Source organism: Salmo salar, chromosome 29, assembly GCF_965601325.2.
Source record: "Salmo salar chromosome 29, fSalSal1, whole genome shotgun sequence".
Taxonomy (NCBI): Eukaryota; Metazoa; Chordata; class Actinopteri; order Salmoniformes; family Salmonidae; genus Salmo; species Salmo salar.
Window position 1 is genome coordinate 5,164,298 of NC_138319.1, and position 16,831 is coordinate 5,181,128.

A 16,831-nucleotide genomic window follows, 5' to 3' on the forward strand; every position below is an offset into this window, starting at 1 on the left:
GTTCTGTATCTATAATTCTTAAAATAATTGTTATGTTTTTTTGTGAACGTTTATCGTGAGTAATTTAGTAAATTCACCGGAGGTTTGCGGGGGGTATGCTAATTCTGAACGTCACATGCTAATGTAAAAAGCTGGTTTTTGATATAAATATGAACTTAATTGAACAAAACATGCATGTATTGTATAACATAATGTCCTAGGTGTGTCATCTGATGAAGATCATCAAAGGTTAGTGCTGCATTTAGCTGTCTTCTGGGTTTTTGTGACATTATATGCTAGCTTGAAAAATGGGTGTCTGATTATTTCTGGCTGGGTACTCTGCTGACATAATCTAATGTTTTGCTTTCGTTGTAAAGCCTTTTTGAAATCGGACAGTGTGGTTAGATTAACGAGAGTCTTGTCTTTAAATGGCTGTAAAATAGTCATATGTTTGAGAAATTGAAGTAATAGTATTTCTAAGGTATTTGAAAATCGCGCCACGGGATTACACTGGCTGTTGCGTAGGTGGGACGATTTCGTCCCGCCTAGCCCAGAGAGGTTAACCTCTTAGGGCTAGGGGGCAGTATTTACACCGCCGGATAAAAAACGTACCCGATTTAATCTGGTTACTACTCCTACCCAGTAACTAGAATATGCATATACTTATTAGATATGGATAGAAAACACCCTAAAGTTTCTAAAACTGTTTGAATGGTGTCTGTGAGTATAACAGAACTCATATGGCAGGCAAAAACTTGAGAGATTCCTTTACAGGAAGTGGCCTGTCTGACCATTTATTGGCTTTCTTTGACATCTCTTTCCAAAACAAAGGATCTCTGCGGTAACGTGACACTTCCCACGGCTCCCATAGGCTCTCAGAGCCCGGGAAAAAGCTGAATGTCGTCATTCCAGCCCCAGGCTGAAACACATTGCCTTTGTCAAGTGGCCGATCAGGGGACAGTGGGCTTAGGCGCGTGCACTGGTCGCCCCAGTCTTTCTTTTTTTCCCTCTATTTACCGAAACACAGATTCCCGGTCGGAATATTATCGCTTTTTTACGAGATAAATTGCATAAAAATTGATTTTAAACAGCGGTTGACATGCTTCGAAGTACGGTTATGGAATATTTAGAATTTTGTCGTCACGAAATGCGCCATGCTCGTAACCCTGATTTACCATTTCGGATAGTGTCTAGAACGCACGAACAAAACGCCGCTGTTTGGATATAACGATGGATTATTTGGGACAAAACCAACATTTGTTATTCAAGTAGAAGTCCTGGGAGTGCATTCTGACGAAGAACAGTAAAGGTAATAACATTTTTGTTATAGTAAATCTGATTTTGGTGAAGGCTAAATTTGCTGGGTGTCTAAATAGCTAGCCCTGTGATGCCGGGCTATCTACTGAGAATATTGCAAAATCGGACATATTGAGTGCATAGAGGAGTTCTGTATCTATAATTCTTAAAATAATTGTTATGCTTTTTGTGAACGTTTAGCGTGAGTAATTTAGTAAATTGTTAGTGAATTCGCCGGAAGTATGCGGGGGGGTATGCTAGTTCTGAACGTCACATGCTAATGTAAAAAGCTGTTTTTTGATATAAATATGAACTTGATTGAACAAAACATGCATGTATTGTATAACATAATGTCCTAGGGTTGGCATCTGATGAAGATCATCAAAGGTGAGTGCTGCATTTAGCTGTCTTCTGTGTTTTTGTGACATTATATGCTAGCTTGAGAAATGGGTGTCTGATTATTTCTGGCTGGGTACTCTGCTGACATAATCTAATGTTTTGCTTTCGTTGTAAAGCCTTTTTGAAATCGGACAGTGTGGTTAGATTAACGAGAGTCTTGTCTTTAAATAGCTGTAAAATAGTCATATGTTTGAGAAATTGAAGTAATAGCATTTCTAAGGTATTTGAAAATCGCGCCACAGGATTCAACTGGCTGTTACGTAGGTGGGATGATTTGGTGCCACCTAGCCCAGAGAGGTTAACAGTCTGATGGCTTTGAGATACACTGAAAAACAGCTTCTCTCTGTCCCCGCTTTGATGCACCTGTACTGACCTCGCCTTCTGGATGATAGTGGGGTGAACATGCAGTGGCTCGGGAGGATGTTGTCCTTGATGATCTTTTCGGCCTTCGAGTGACATCGGGTGGTGTAGGTGTCCTGGAGGGCAGGTAGTTTGCCCCCGGTGATGCGTTGTGCAGACCTCACTACCCTCTGGAGAGCCTTGCGGTTGCGAGCGGAGCAGTTGCTGTACCAGGCGGTGATACAGCCCGACAGGATGCTCTCAATTGTGCATCTGTAAAAGTTTGAGTGTTTTTGGTGACAAGCCAAATTTCTTCAGCCTCCTGAGGTTGAAGAGGCGCTGTTGCGCCTTCACCACGCCGTCTCTGTGGGTGGACCATTTCAGTTTGTCCGTGATGTGTACGCCGAGGAACTTAAAACTTTCCACCTTCTCCACTGCTGTCCCGTAGATGTGGATATGTGCTGTTTCCTGAAGTCCACGATCATCTCCTTTGTTTTGTTGACATTGCGTGAGAGGTTGTTTTCCTGACACCACACTCCGAGGGCCCTCACCTCCTCCCTGTAGGCCGTCTCGTCGTTGTTGGTAATTAAGCTTACCACTGTAGTGTCGTCTGCAAACTTGATGATTGAGTTGGAGGCGTGCATGGCCACGCAGTAATGGGTGAACAGGGAGTACAGGATAGGGCTGAGAACGCACACTTGTGGAGCCCCAGTGTTGAGGATCAGCGGGGCTTAATGACGAGTTTGGAGGGTACTACGGTGTTAAATGCTGAGCTGTAGTCGATGAACAGCATTCTTACATAGGTATTCCTCTTGTCCAGATGGGTTAGGGCAGTGGGCAGTGTGCAGTGTGATTGCGTCGTCCGCTAGCGTCCCACCTCAACAACAGCCAGTGAAATTGCAGGGCGCCAAATTCAAAACAATAAAGATCTCATAATTCAAATTCCTCAAACATACAAGTATTATACACCATTTTAAAGCTTAACTTCTTGTTAATCCAGCCACAGTGTCTGATTTCAAAAAGGCTTTTACGGCGAAAGAATACCAGATGATTATGTTAGGTCAGCGCCTAATCACAAAAAAACATACAGCCATTTTCCAGCCAAAGAGAGGAGTCACAAGAAGCAGAAAGAGATAAAATGAAATCACTAACCTTTGATGATCTTCATCAGATGGCCCTCATAGGACTTCATGTTACACAATACATGTATGTTTGTTCAATAAAGTTCATATTTATATCCAAAAATCTCAGCTTACATTGGCGCATAATGTTTTGCCTCATGTCACATCAATTTACAGAAATACTCATCATAAACGTTGATATAGGATACAAGTGTTTTACATAGAATTAAAGATACACTTCTCCTTAATGCAACCGCTGTGTCAGATTTCAAAAAAGCTTTACGGCAAAAGCACACCATGCGATAATCTGAGTACAGCGCTCAGACACCAAAACAAGCCATACAGATACCCGCCATGTTGTGGAGTCAACAAAAGTCAGAAATAGCGTTATAAATATTCACTTACCTTTGATGATCTTCATCAGAATGCACTCCCAGGAATCCCAGTTCGACAATAAATGTTCGTTTTGTTTCGATAAAGTCCATATTTATGTCCAAATACCTCCTTTTTGTTCACGCGTTTAGTTCACTTTTCCAAATGCAAGTCCTGACGAAAAGTAAAAAAAAGTTGCATTACAGTTTGTAGGAACATGTCAAACGATGTATAAAATCAATCTTTGGGATGTTTTTATCATAAATCTTCAATAATATTCCAACCGGACAATTCTTTGTCTTCAGAAACGAAAAGGAACTCAGCTCGCTCTCACGGCCGCGTGCATGACAGCCATGCCATTTTTCCAGACTCCTGGTTCAAATGGCTCTTATTCTCTCCCCATTCACAGTAGAAGCCTGAAACAACGTTCTAAAGACTGTTGACATCTAGTGGAAGCCTTAGGAAGTGCAATATGACCCTACAGACACTGTATATTGGATAGGCAATCACTTGAAAAACTACAAACCTCAAATCCAACCAGGAAGTGGGAAATCTTTCTCAGGTTTTTGCCTGTCATATGAGTTCTGTTATACTCACAGACATCATTCAAACAGTTTTAGAAACTTCAGAATTTTCTATCCAAATCTAATAATATGCATATCCTAGCTTCTGGGCCTGAGAAGTAGGCAGTTTACTCTGGGCACCGTATTCATCCAAGCTACTCAATACTGCCCCCAGATCCCAAAGAAGTTAAAAGCAGTGGTTTGCGCTTTTAGTTTTGCGCGAATGCTGCCATCAATCCACAGTTTCTGGTTGGGGAAGGTTTTAATTGTCGCCGTGGGTACAACATCACCAATGCTCTTGCTAATAAACTCGCTCACCGAATCAGCGTATACATCAATGTTGTTCGACACTATCCGGAACATATCCCAGTCCACGTGATCGAAGCAATCTTGAAGCGTGGAATCAGATTGGTCGGACCAGCGTTGAAGAGACCTGAGCACGGGCGCTTCCCGTCTTATTTTCTGTATATAGGCTGGGAGCAACAAAATGGAGTCGTGGTCAGATTTGCTGAAAGGAGGGTGAGGGAGGGCTTTGTATGCGTCGGAAGTTAGAGTGACAATGATCCAGAAATTTTTCCAGCCCGGGTCGCGCATTCGATATGCTCATAAAATTTAGGCAGCCTTATCAGATTAGCCTTGTTAAAATCCCCAGCTACAATAAATGCAGCCTCAGGATGTGGTTTCCAGTTTACATAGAGTCCAATGTCAAGGTGTCTGCTTGGGGGGGGGGGGGGGGGGGGGGGGGGGGTGTACACGACTGATTATAATCGAAGAGAATTCTCTTGGTAGATTATGCCGTCGGCATTTGATTGTAAGGAATTCTAGGTCAGGTGAACAAAAGGACTTGAGTTCCTGTACGATATTATTATCCCACCACGACTCGTTAATCAGAAGGCATACACCCCTGTCCTTCTTACCAGAGAGATGTTTGTTTATGTCGGCGCGAGGCGTGAAGAAACCAGGTGGCTGTACCGTCTCTGATAACGTATCCCAAGTGAGCCATGTTTCCGTGAAACAGAGAATGTTACCATCTCTAATGTCTCTCTGGAAGGCAACCCTTGCTTGGATTTCATCTACCTTGTTGTCAAGAGACTGGACATTGGCTAGTAGTATACTCAGGAGCGGTGGGCGATGTGCCCGTCTACGGAGCCTGACCAGAAGACCGCTCCGTCTGCCCCTTCTGCGGCGCTGTTGTTTTGGGTCGTCTGCTGGGATCCGATCCATTGTCCTGGGTGGTGGACCAAACAGAGGATCCGCTTCGGGAAAGTCGTATTCCTGGTCATAATGTTGGTAAGTTGACGTTGCTCTTATATCCAATAGTTCCTCCCGACTGTATGGAATAAAACCTAATATTTCCTGGGGTAACAGTGTAAGAAAAACATAAAAAAATGAAATACTGCATAGTTTCCTAAGAACCCGAAGCGAGGAGGCCATCTCTGTCGGCGCTGGATCTCGGCATGTGTGTGTGTTTGAGAGAAAGGGAGACAGTGTGTGTGATTTAGGGAGTGTGTGTTAACTTTAGAGTAGAAGGTTTCATGAAGTGTTTTCCCCTTACTGCCACAGTGACATGCAGATCATCATATACACTGCTCAAAAAAATAAAGGGAACACTTAAACAACACAATGTAACTCCAAGTCAATCACACTTCTGTGAAATCAAACTGTCCACTTAGGAAGCAACACTGATTGACAATACATTTCACATGCTCTTGTGCAAATGGAATAGACAACAGGTGGAAATTATAGGCAATTAGCAAGACAGCCCCAATAAAGGAGTGGTTCTGCAGGTGGGGACCACAGACCACTTCTCAGTTCCTATGCTTCCTGGCTGATGTTTTGGTCACTTTTGAATGCTGGCGGTGCTTTCACTCTAGTGGTAGCATGAGACGGAGTCTACAACCCACACTAGTGGCTCAGGTAGTGCAGCTCATCCAGGATGGCACATCAATGCGAGCTGTGGCAAGAAGGTTTGCTGTGTCTGTCAGCGTAGTGTCCAGAGCATGGAGGCGCTACCAGGAGACAGGCCAGTACATCAGGAGACGTGGAGGAGGCCGTAGGAGGGCAACAACCCAGCAGCAGGACAGCTACCTCCACCTTTGTGCAAGGAGGAGCAGGAGAAGCACTGCCAGAGCCCTGCAAAATGACCTCCAGCAGGCCACAAATGTGCATGTGTCTGCTCAAACGGTCAGAAACAGACTCCATGAGGATGGTATGAGGGCCCGATGTCCACAGGTGGGGGTTGTGCTTACAGCCCAACACCGTGCAGGACGTTTGGCATTTGCCAGAGAACACCGATATTGGCAAATTCGCCACTGGCGCCCTGTGCTCTTCACAGATGAAAGCAGGTTGACACTGAGCACATGTGACAGACGCGACAGAGTCTGGAGACGCCGTGGAGAACGTTCTGCTGCCTGCAACATCCTCCAGCATGACCGGTTTGGCGGTGGGTCAGTCATGGTGTGGGGTGGCATTTCTTTGGGGGGCCGCACAGCCCTCCACGTGCTCGCCAGAGGTAGCCTGACTGCCATTAGGTACTGAGATGAGATCCTCAGACCCCTTGTGAGACCATATGCTGGTGCGGTTGGCCCTGGGTTCCTCCTAATGCAAGACAATGCTAGACCTCATGTGGCTGGAGTGTGTCAGCAGTTCCTGCAAGAGGAAGACATTGATGCTATGGACTGGCCCGCCCGTTCCCCAGACCTGAATCCAATTGAGCACATCTGGGACATCATGTCTCGCTCCATCCACCAACGCCACGTTGCACCACAGACTGTCCAGGTGTTGGCGGATGCTTTAGTCCAGGTCTGGGAGGAGATCCCTCAGGAGACCATCCGCCACCTCATCAGGAGCATGCCCAGGCGTTGTAGGGAGGTCATACAGGCACGTGGAGGCCACACACACTACTGAGCCTAATTTTGACTTGTTTTAAGAAAGTTACATCAAAGTTGGATCAGCCTGTAGTGTGGTTTTCCACTTTAATTTTGAGTGTGACTCCAAATCCAGACCTCCATGGGTTGATAAATTGGATTTCCATTGATTATTTTTGTGTGATTTTGTTGTCAGCACATTCAACTATGTAAAGAAAAAAGTATTTACATTTTACATTTACATTTTAGTCATTTAGCAGACGCTCTTATCCAGAGCGACTTACAAATTGGTGCATTCACCTATAATATCCAGTGGAACAACCACTTTACAATAGTGCATCTAAATCTTTTAAGGGGGGGGGTTAGAAGGATTACTTTATCCTATCCCAGGTATTCCTTGAAGAGGTGGGGTTTCAGGTGTCTCCGGAAGGTGGTGATTGACTCCGCTGTCCTGGCGTCGTGAGGGAGCTTGTTCCACCATTGGGGTGCCAGAGCAGCGAACAGTTTTGACTGGGCTGAGCGGGAACTGTGCTTCCTCAGAGGTAGGGAGGCGAGCAGGCCAGAGGTGGATGAACGGAGTGCCCTTGTTTGGGTGTAGGGCCTGATCAGAGCCTGAAGGTACGGAGGTGCCGTTCCCCTCACAGCTCCGTAGGCAAGCACCATGGTCTTGTAGCGGATGCGAGCTTCGACTGGAAGCCAGTGGAGAGAGCGGAGGAGCGGGGTGACGTGAGAGAACTTGGGAAGGTTGAACACCAGACGGGCTGCGGCGTTCTGGATGAGTTGTAGGGGTTTAATGGCACAGGCAGGGAGCCCAGCCAACAGCGAGTTGCAATAATCCAGACGGGAGATGACAAGTGCCTGGATTAGGACCTGCGCCGCTTCCTGTGTGAGGCAGGGTCATACTCTGCGAATGTTGTAGAGCATGAACCTACAGGATCGGGTCACCGCCTTGATGTTGGTGGAGAACGACAGGGTGTTGTCCAGGGTCACGCCAAGGCTCTTAGCACTCTGGGAGGAGGACACAAGGGAGTTGTCAACCGTGATGGCGAGATCATGGAACGGGCAGTCCTTCCCCGGGAGGAAGAGCAGCTCCGTCTTGCCGAGGTTCAGCTTGAGGTGGTGATCCGTCATCCACACTGATATGTCTGCCAGACATGCAGAGATGCGATTCGCCACCTGGTTGTCAGAAGGGGGAAAGGAGAAGATTAATTGTGTGTCATCTGCATAGCAATGATAGGAGAGACCATGTGAGGATATGACAGAGCCAAGTGACTTGGTGTATAGCGAGAATAGGAGTGGGCCAAGAACAGAGCCCTGGGGGACACCAGTGGTGAGAGCACGTGGTGCGGAGACAGATTCTCGCCACGCCACCTGGTAGGAGCGACCTGTCAGGTAGGACGCAATCCAAGCGTGCGCGGTGCCGGAGATGCCCAGCTCGGAGAGGGTGGAGAGGAGGATCTGATGGTTCACGGTATCAAAGGCAGCAGATAGGTCTAGAAGGATGAGAGCAGAGGAGAGAGAGTTAGCTTTAGCAGTGCGGAGAGCCTCCGTGACACAGAGAAGAGCAGTCTCAGTTGAATGCCCAGTCTTGAAACCTGACTGATTGGGATCAAGAAGGTCATTCTGAGAGAGATAGCAAGAGAGCTGGCCAAGGACGGCGCGTTCAAGAGTTTTGGAGAGAAAGGAAAGAAGGGATACTGGTCTGTAGTTGTTGACATCGGAGGGATCGAGTGTAGGTTTTTTCAGAAGGGGTGCAACTCTCGCTCTCTTGAAGACGGAAGGGACGTAGCCAGCGGTCAAGGATGCGTTGATGAGCGAGGTGAGGTAGGGGAGAAGGTCTCCGGAAATGGTCTGGAGAAGAGAGGAGGGGATAGGGTCAAGTGGGCAGGTTGTTGGGCGGCCGGCCGTCACAAGACGCGAGATTTCATCTGGAGAGAGAGGGGAGAAAGAGGTCAAAGCACAGGGTAGGGCAGTGTGAGCAGGACCAGCAGTGTCGTTTGACTTAGCAAACGAGGATCGGATGTCGTCAACCTTCTTTTCAAAATGGTTGACGAAGTCATCCGCAGAGAGGGAGGAGGGGGGGGGAGGGGGAGGAGGATTCAGGAGGGAGGAGAAGGTAGCAAAGAGCTTCCTAGGGTTAGAGGCAGATGCTTGGAGTTTAGAGTGGTAGAAAGTGGCTTTAGCAGCAGAGACAGAAGAGGAAAATGTAGAGAGGAGGGAGTGAAAGGATGCCAGGTCCGCAGGGAGGCGAGTTTTCCTCCATTTCCGCTCGGCTGCCCGGAGCCCTGTTCTGTGAGCTCGCAGTGAGTCGTCGAGCCACGGAGCAGGAGGGGAGGACCGAGCCGGCCTGGAGGATAGGGGACAGAGGAAATCAAAGGATGCAGAGAGGGAGGAGAGGAGGGTTGAGGAGGCAGAATCAGGAGATAGGTTGGAGAAGGTTTGAGCAGAGGGAAGAGATGATAGGATGGAAGAGGAGAGAGTAGCGGGAGAGAGAGAGCGAAGGTTGGGACGGCGCAATACCATCCGAGTAGGGGGAGAGTGAGAAGTGTTGGATGAGAGCGAGAGGGAAAAGGATACAAGGTAGTGGTCGGAGACTTGGAGGGGAGTTGCAATGAGATTAGTGGAAGAACAGCATCTAGTAAAGATGAGGTCAAGCGTATTGCCTGCCTTGTGAGTAGGGGGGGAAGGTGAGAGGGTGAGGTCGAAAGAGGAGAGGAGTGGAAAGAAGGAGGCAGAGAGGAATGAGTCGAAGGTAGACGTGGGGAGGTTAAAGTCACCCAGAACTGTGAGAGGTGAGCCATCCTCAGGAAAGGAACTTATCAAGGCGTCAAGCTCATTGATGAACTCTCCAAGCGAACCTGGAGGGCGATAAATGATAAGGATGTTAAGCTTGAAAGGGCTGGTAACTGTGACAGCATGGAATTCAAATGAGGAGATAGACAGATGGGTCAGGGGAGAAAGAGAGAATGTCCACTTGGGAGAGATGAGGATTCCAGTGCCACCACCCCGCTGGCTCGATGCTCTAGGGGTATGCGAGAACACGTAGTCAGACGAGGAGAGAGCAGTAGGAGTAGCAGTGTTATCTGTGGTGATCCATGTTTCCGTCAGCGCCAGGAAGTCTAGGGACTGGAGGGTAGCATAGGCTGAGATGAACTCAGCCTTGTTGGCCGCAGACCGGCAGTTCCAGAGGCTGCCGGAGACCTGGAACTCCACGTGGGTCGTGCGCGCTGAGACCACCAGGTTAGAGTGGCAGCGGCCACGCGGTGTGGAGCGTTTGTATGGCCTGTGCAGAGGAGAGAGAACAGGGATAGGCAGACACATAGTAGACAAGCTACAGAAGAGGCTACGCTAATGCAAGTGAGATTGGAGTGACAAGTGGACTACACGTCTCGAATGTTCAGGAAGTTAAGCTTACGTTGCAAAAATGTTATTGACTAAAATGATACAGTACTGCTGGCTGGTGGAGTAGGCTAGCTAGCAGTGGCTGCGTTGTTGACTTTGAACGTGTAGCTGGCTAGGTAACCTCGGTAGTTTCAGTACTACACCTTGTCATGATACAAAGCAACTTTGTAGCTAGCTAGCTAACATAACACTAATCAAGACGTTCCTTGTAGTGTATTTAGTTTCAACAATGCTGCTCGTCGGTAATAGTTGGCTAGGTTAGGAAAAATGGCGTCGCGGGGGACGGAAATAGCTGGCTAGCTAACCTCGATGGCTGGCTAGCTAACAATTAACAATTATCAAGCTATGACAAAGACAACTAGGTAGCTAGCTAGGTAACACTGCACTAGTCAAATCGTTCCGTTGTAAAGTATTAGTAACTACAGCGCTGCTAGTCGGTAACGGTTGGCTAGCTGGCAGTGGGTTAATGATGACTAGGTGTGTTGAGTAAGTCTGGCGCCGCGGCTGGCTAGCACACCTCGATAATACTCAAACTACACAATTATCTTAGATACAGAGACAGCAAAGACAACTATGTAGCTGGCTAACTAACACCACACTAATCAAGTCGTTGCGTTGTAATGTAATAGTTTCTGCGGTGCTGCTAGTCGGTAGAAGTTGGCTAGCTAACAGTGATGACTAGCTAGCTAGCAGCTAGCAGTGTTGACTACGTTAGGAGGACGAAGATAGCTAGCCTCGATAATTACTCAGTTACTCTAAACTACAGAATTATCTTTGATACAAAGACGGCTATGTAGCTAGCTAAGAAGAATTGCTCAGATCAAACAAATCAAGCCGTTGTAATGTAGCGAAGTGTAATATTACCTGTGGAGCGAAGCGTGGTGCGACTGCTCGCTCCAAACCGGAAGTCTAGGTCAATCTATTTAATAAGATTATTTATTTCATTCAGATCTAGGATGTGTTGTTTAATAAGTGTTCGCTTTATTTTTTTGAGCAGTATATATTCCTTCCTCCAACCAAATCACAGGTAAGCCTCTGCAAATATTAGCAAAGTAGCCATTCTATGCAGTATTCCAAACTGAACAAAAATAAACGCAACAATTTCAGTTCACATAAGGAAATCAGTCAATTGAAATAAATTACTAACCTATGGATTTCACATAACTGGGCAGGGACACACCCACTGGGGAGACAGGTCCAGCCATTCAGAATGAGTTTTTCCCCACAAAAAGGCTTTATTGCAGACAGAAATACTCCTCAGTTCCATCAGCTGTCCAGATGACTGGTCTCAGACGATCCCGCAGGTGAACAAGCCGGATGTGGAGGTCCTGAGCTGGCGTGGTTACACGTGGTCTGCAGATGTGAGGCCTGTTGGACATACTGCCAAATTCTCTCAAATGACGTTGGAAGCGGCTTATGGTAGAGAAATTAACATTAAATTCTCTGGCAACAGCTCTGGTGGACATACCTGCAGTCAGCATGTCAATTGCACACTCCCTCAAAAGATCTGTGGCATTTTGTTGTGTGACAAAACTGCACATTTTAGAGTGGCCTTGTATTATCCCCAACACAAGGTGCACCTGTGTATTGATCATGCTGTTTAATCAGCGTATTTATATGCAACACCTTTCAGGTGGATGGATTATCTTGACAAAGGAGAAATGCTCACTAACCGGGATATAAAGTCATTTCAGTAAAACATTTGAGAGAAATAAGCTTTTTGTGCATATGGAACATTTCTGGGATCTTTTATTTCAGTTCATGAAACACTGGACTAACACTTTACATGTTGCGTTTATATTTTTGTTCAGTATATTACACAGTTAACAGTATGAAGTTAATGTGTTGACTTGAGTAGAAGTATGAATATCAGTGCCAGATGTGTAGCACATGCGCATTACGTTTAGAAAACGGGAACAAGGCGAACAGGACGCGAGGCCACTGAACTTCCCGCCGTGGTATCGCGATACTTCGCCTGGTATCGTAAGTAAAATGTTGGTATCGTGACAACACTAGTCTCTACTCAACAAATATTGTTCATTTTTTGAAGGGTACTGTTGCACAGCCTGCTGCTGGCTTTTCACTCCACCCCCATAGCATTACACTATAATAGACTGTACATGGAAAACATATTGGCTTGTAGCTAAAGTTGGGTGGGAAATACTCAGTGGGGTCTCTACCGACCAAATGTGTAGTTTGAAGGGGACTGTGTCATACATATCCCCATCTCCAACACCTCCATAGCCCCCAATGCAATACATTGTAATAGACATACATATTGGCAAGTAGTGAGAACTTTTCTACCCATCTCAGCTCAAGTGGGGTGGAAAATAATCAGTCCCCCTGAAAAACGAACCATATTCGTGGTTATTTTTACTCGTTATTCACTGTCACTATTAAAACATTTGTTATCTTTAACTTTTTTTTGTCATTTAGCAGATGTGCTTATCCAGAGCGACTTACAGCAAGTAGTGAGTGTATACATTTCTGCATTGTATAAGGACCCGTAAGTAAGCATTTCACTGTTAGTCTACACCTGTTGTCTACAAAGTACTTTTTTTGTTGATAGATAAGTGGAATCAAAAGTATTAAACGTTTCAGCTAGTAGCTAGCTAGTTCTTTTTTATTTAAAATAAAGGTTATCAGGGAGTCATACTGATACCAAGGTCTCTTACAGATGAGCCTTGAATTACATAAATTACAAAAGATACACACAAAATGTAAAATGCATGCAGAAAGAAAAACACTGTCATAAAAAACAAACATTCATCAGTAATATGGTCCTCTATTAGCTTTCTGAATTGCCCTTAAGGTACTAAAACATCAAATGTAAGAACATTTAAGATTGTTTTCTTGGACATTAGTTGTGGAACAAAAAGCTGATTTACTTCACTCAGTAGAGACAAATGGAATTTCAAGACTTCGATAGATCCCTGAGACCACGTGTGTTAACTCGTATGTCCAAAAGTTTAGTAAAGATGTTAGGTACAGTGGGACATTTTGTAAAAGGGCTTTATAAATTAAAGCATACACTAAATGACCAAAGGTATGTGGAAACATGCTTGTCAAAACTCTCATTCAAAAAATCATGGGCCTTAATATAGAGTTGGTCCCCCTCTCTTCTGGAGAGGCTTTCCACTAGATGTTGGAACATTGCTGCGGGAACTTGCTTCCATTCAGCCACAAGAGCATTAGTGAAACCGGGCACGGGTGTCGGCGATTAGGCCCGACTCAAAGAAGGCATTCCAATTCATCCCAAAGGTGTTCGATGGGGTTGAGAATCTGTGCAGGCCAGTCAAGTTCTTCCACACCGATCTCGACAAACCATTTCTGTATGGACCACATTTTGTGCACGGGGGCATTGTCATGCTGAAACAGAAAAGGGACTTCCCCAAACTGTTGCCACAAAGTTGGAAGCACAGAATCATCTAGAATGTCATTGTACACTGTAAAGTTAAGATTTCCCTTCACTGGAACTAAGGGGCCAAGCCCGAACATGAAAAACAGCTCCAGAAAAAAAATGATCCACCAAACTTTACAGTTGGCACTATGCATGCATTGGGGAATGTAGCGTTCTCCTGGCATCCGCCAAACCCAGATTCGTCCGTTGGACTGCCAGATGGTGAAGCGTGATTCATCACTCCAGAGAACGTGTTTATTTCCACTGCTCCAGAGTTCAATGGCGGCGAGCTTTACACAACTCCAGCCGCCGCTTGGCATTGCTCATGGTGATCTTAGGCTTGTGTGCGGCTGCTCGGATATGGAAACCAATTTCATGATGCTCCCAACGAACAGTTCTTGTGCTGACGTTACTTCCAGAGACAGCTTGGAACTCGGAAGCGAGTGTTGCAACCGAGGACAGACTACTTTTACGCGCTACAGCACTCGGCGGTCCCATTCTGTGAGCTTGTGTGGCCTACCACTTTGTGGCTGAGCCGTTGTTGCTCCTAGACGTTTCTACTTCACAATAACAGCACTTACAGTTGACAGGGGCAGCTCTATCAGAGCAGAAATTTTATGAACTGACTTGTTGGAAAGGTGGAATCCTATGACGGTGCCACGTTGGAAATCACTGAGCTCTTCAGTAAGGCCATTCTACTGCCAATGTTTGTCTATGGAGATTGCATGGCGGTGTGCACAATTTTATACACCTGTCAGCAATCGGTGTGGTTACACCCACGATAAAAATAACATCTACATTTAATAACTGCTTTTCAATCCTTGACCTTAGCGAATGTTTGGTCACACAGTCCAGGCAGATGTTGCGGTAGCTAACTTAGTTAGCTAACGTTCGTTTTTTTTCAAGAACAAGAACAGTTCATGTTAGCAGCTAAGTTAAATAACTTTACAGAATTATAGATATGACATGTGCGTATCTAGCAGGCTAGATTGTGGGGAAGGGCATTTGATTTCCAAGTTACTTTTACACCAGCGGTTTTAAAAACGAGAGTTGTGAATTAAGACACGGGCGTCGATAGCCAACGTCGTTAGCTTGCTAACATTAGCCAATGTCTATTCCCTTTCTTTGGCTAGCTACATTCAAAAACTTGTCAAATGTACATTACAATATTTATTCTAGCATAGTCTAAGAGGGGCAAACCCCACACTAGAAAATTAACTTACCAGAGAAACCACCAGGGAGGACGATGACAACTCTGGTCGACATGAGTCGAATATCCCAGCTAGCGAATGTTAGCCATAGGAAACAGTCCGCATTATGAGTTGCTAGCTTTAGCTCAGCAATCCACAAACACTATGCAGTATTTAGAACGTAGGTATACATTTCTCGGTTTCAATTGTAAATTGTGTGTTGGATCAATATTTTGCTGTCCAACATCAGAACTTGAAGGGATATCGTTGCGAAAAATATGTTCGTCCAAAAAGATTACAGCTCAGCTGACCAAGCCAAAATGTGCATTGTCAAACAGACGGTTTGTGATTGGACAGTTTGACTGGCACCAATCACCTGTGGAGACGATGAGCTCACTGGTTAGTTTACTTCGGAGGACCTAGTGAAAACATTACTGAACGGACCGGACAGATGAAGTAGATTAATTTTATATTCTACTTCTACCCCATTAATTATTGATGAAAGCCAATAGTAAGACTGTGAAATGTGTGAATGTATTGTACTAAAATTGAATTGTATACACGTATGGCTCATTTGATGTAAATTCCCTGCAGCCAGACAATATACATGGATCATTTAATCTGACCTGATAATATGAATTTAGTGTGGAAAAGTCTTGCTGGAGCAGTAGTGTAGATACCTTCATTTACCAGGCAGACAGACAGTGACAATATTCCACATGAAATACATTGTTGCGGTGAGATGCAACATTTTCCTTCCCCCCTCAAGGTAAAGGAGTGTCTTGCTAACTCCCACCCCCCTCTCCCTTTTCTCTTCACAGCTTTTTTTGTGCAAAGATCCGTCCTGCTTTCAGCTGCTTCTGGGATGGGCTAATGCTGCAGCCCAAATTGCCCATCAGACACAGATGAGAGAGTCGGAGGAAGCATATGGAATTATCTAGAAATAAACCTTTTCTTGGCTGTAAAAACTGCATGTCACAGAGTTCTGTGCTAGCTAGATGTTTGCATCGTGTCACAGAGGGAGGGTAGAACATAGTGATTAATACATTCTCAGCAATGTCTTCAGCAGCCATCTGGGTTTATACAAATGTTTATGAGAAATTTACTGTAAAAATTCTGCACCATGTGATCACAAAGAGATCCCTCTTTAGCACTGCCTGAGACAGGTCAATGGGTTTGTAAAGGAGAGATTAAAATCTGTGTCCCAAATGGCACCCTATTTCTTACATACAGTAGCAACCTAAAAGGGCAGTCCACCTTACACTGTCTGAGTGCTCCAAAGTGAGACATAATAAGTGGTGCTATTTATATTTAAGGCAATGGTGCTATCAGAGAATCAGCAATAAATGCACTGAATCCACCTCTTCCAACCTGAAAGAGGGTGAAATAGCTGAGCCTGCAGAGGTTATGAACAATCATACATAATGTGGTAGAGAAGTGAGTGTTCCTTCCTCTTTATATTACACATTTGGTGGAGGATGAATAATGGTCTGGGCCTGTTTTTCATGGTTCGGGCTAGGCCCCTTAGTTCCAGTGAAGGGAAATCTTAACTCTACAGCATACAATGACATTGTAGACTATTCTGTGTTTCCAACCTTTTGGCAACAGTTTGTGGAAGGCCCTTTCCTGTTACAGAATAACAATACCCCCGTACACAAAACGAGGTCCATAAAGAAATGGTTTATCGAGATCGGTGTGGAAGAAATTGACTGGCCTGCACAGAGCCCTGACCTCAACCCCATCGAACACCTTTGGGATGAATTGGAACGTCGACTGCGAGCCAGAACTAATCGCCCAACCTCACTAATGCTCTTGTAGCTTAATGGAAGCAAGTGCCCGCAGCATGTTCCACACCTCTTCTGGGAAAGACTTCCCAGAAGAGTGGAGGCTGTTGTAGCATTAA

General features: G+C 45.5%; 1 protein-coding gene and 1 pseudogene across 1 annotated transcript in view; both read right to left on the reverse strand.

Moving 5' to 3' along the window:
* LOC106590037 (enhancer of polycomb homolog 1) overlaps positions 1-15,253 on the reverse strand; it is a 136,628-nt gene extending 121,375 nt beyond the window's left edge. The window contains exon 1 of the mRNA XM_045710952.2: positions 14,962-15,253. The gene's annotated coding sequence lies outside the window, so the exon portion shown is untranslated. The remainder of the gene's footprint in view (positions 1-14,961) is intronic.
* On the reverse strand, positions 4,815-14,955 carry LOC145865708 (uncharacterized; annotated as a pseudogene).
* Positions 15,254-16,831: the final 1,578 nt, after the last annotated feature.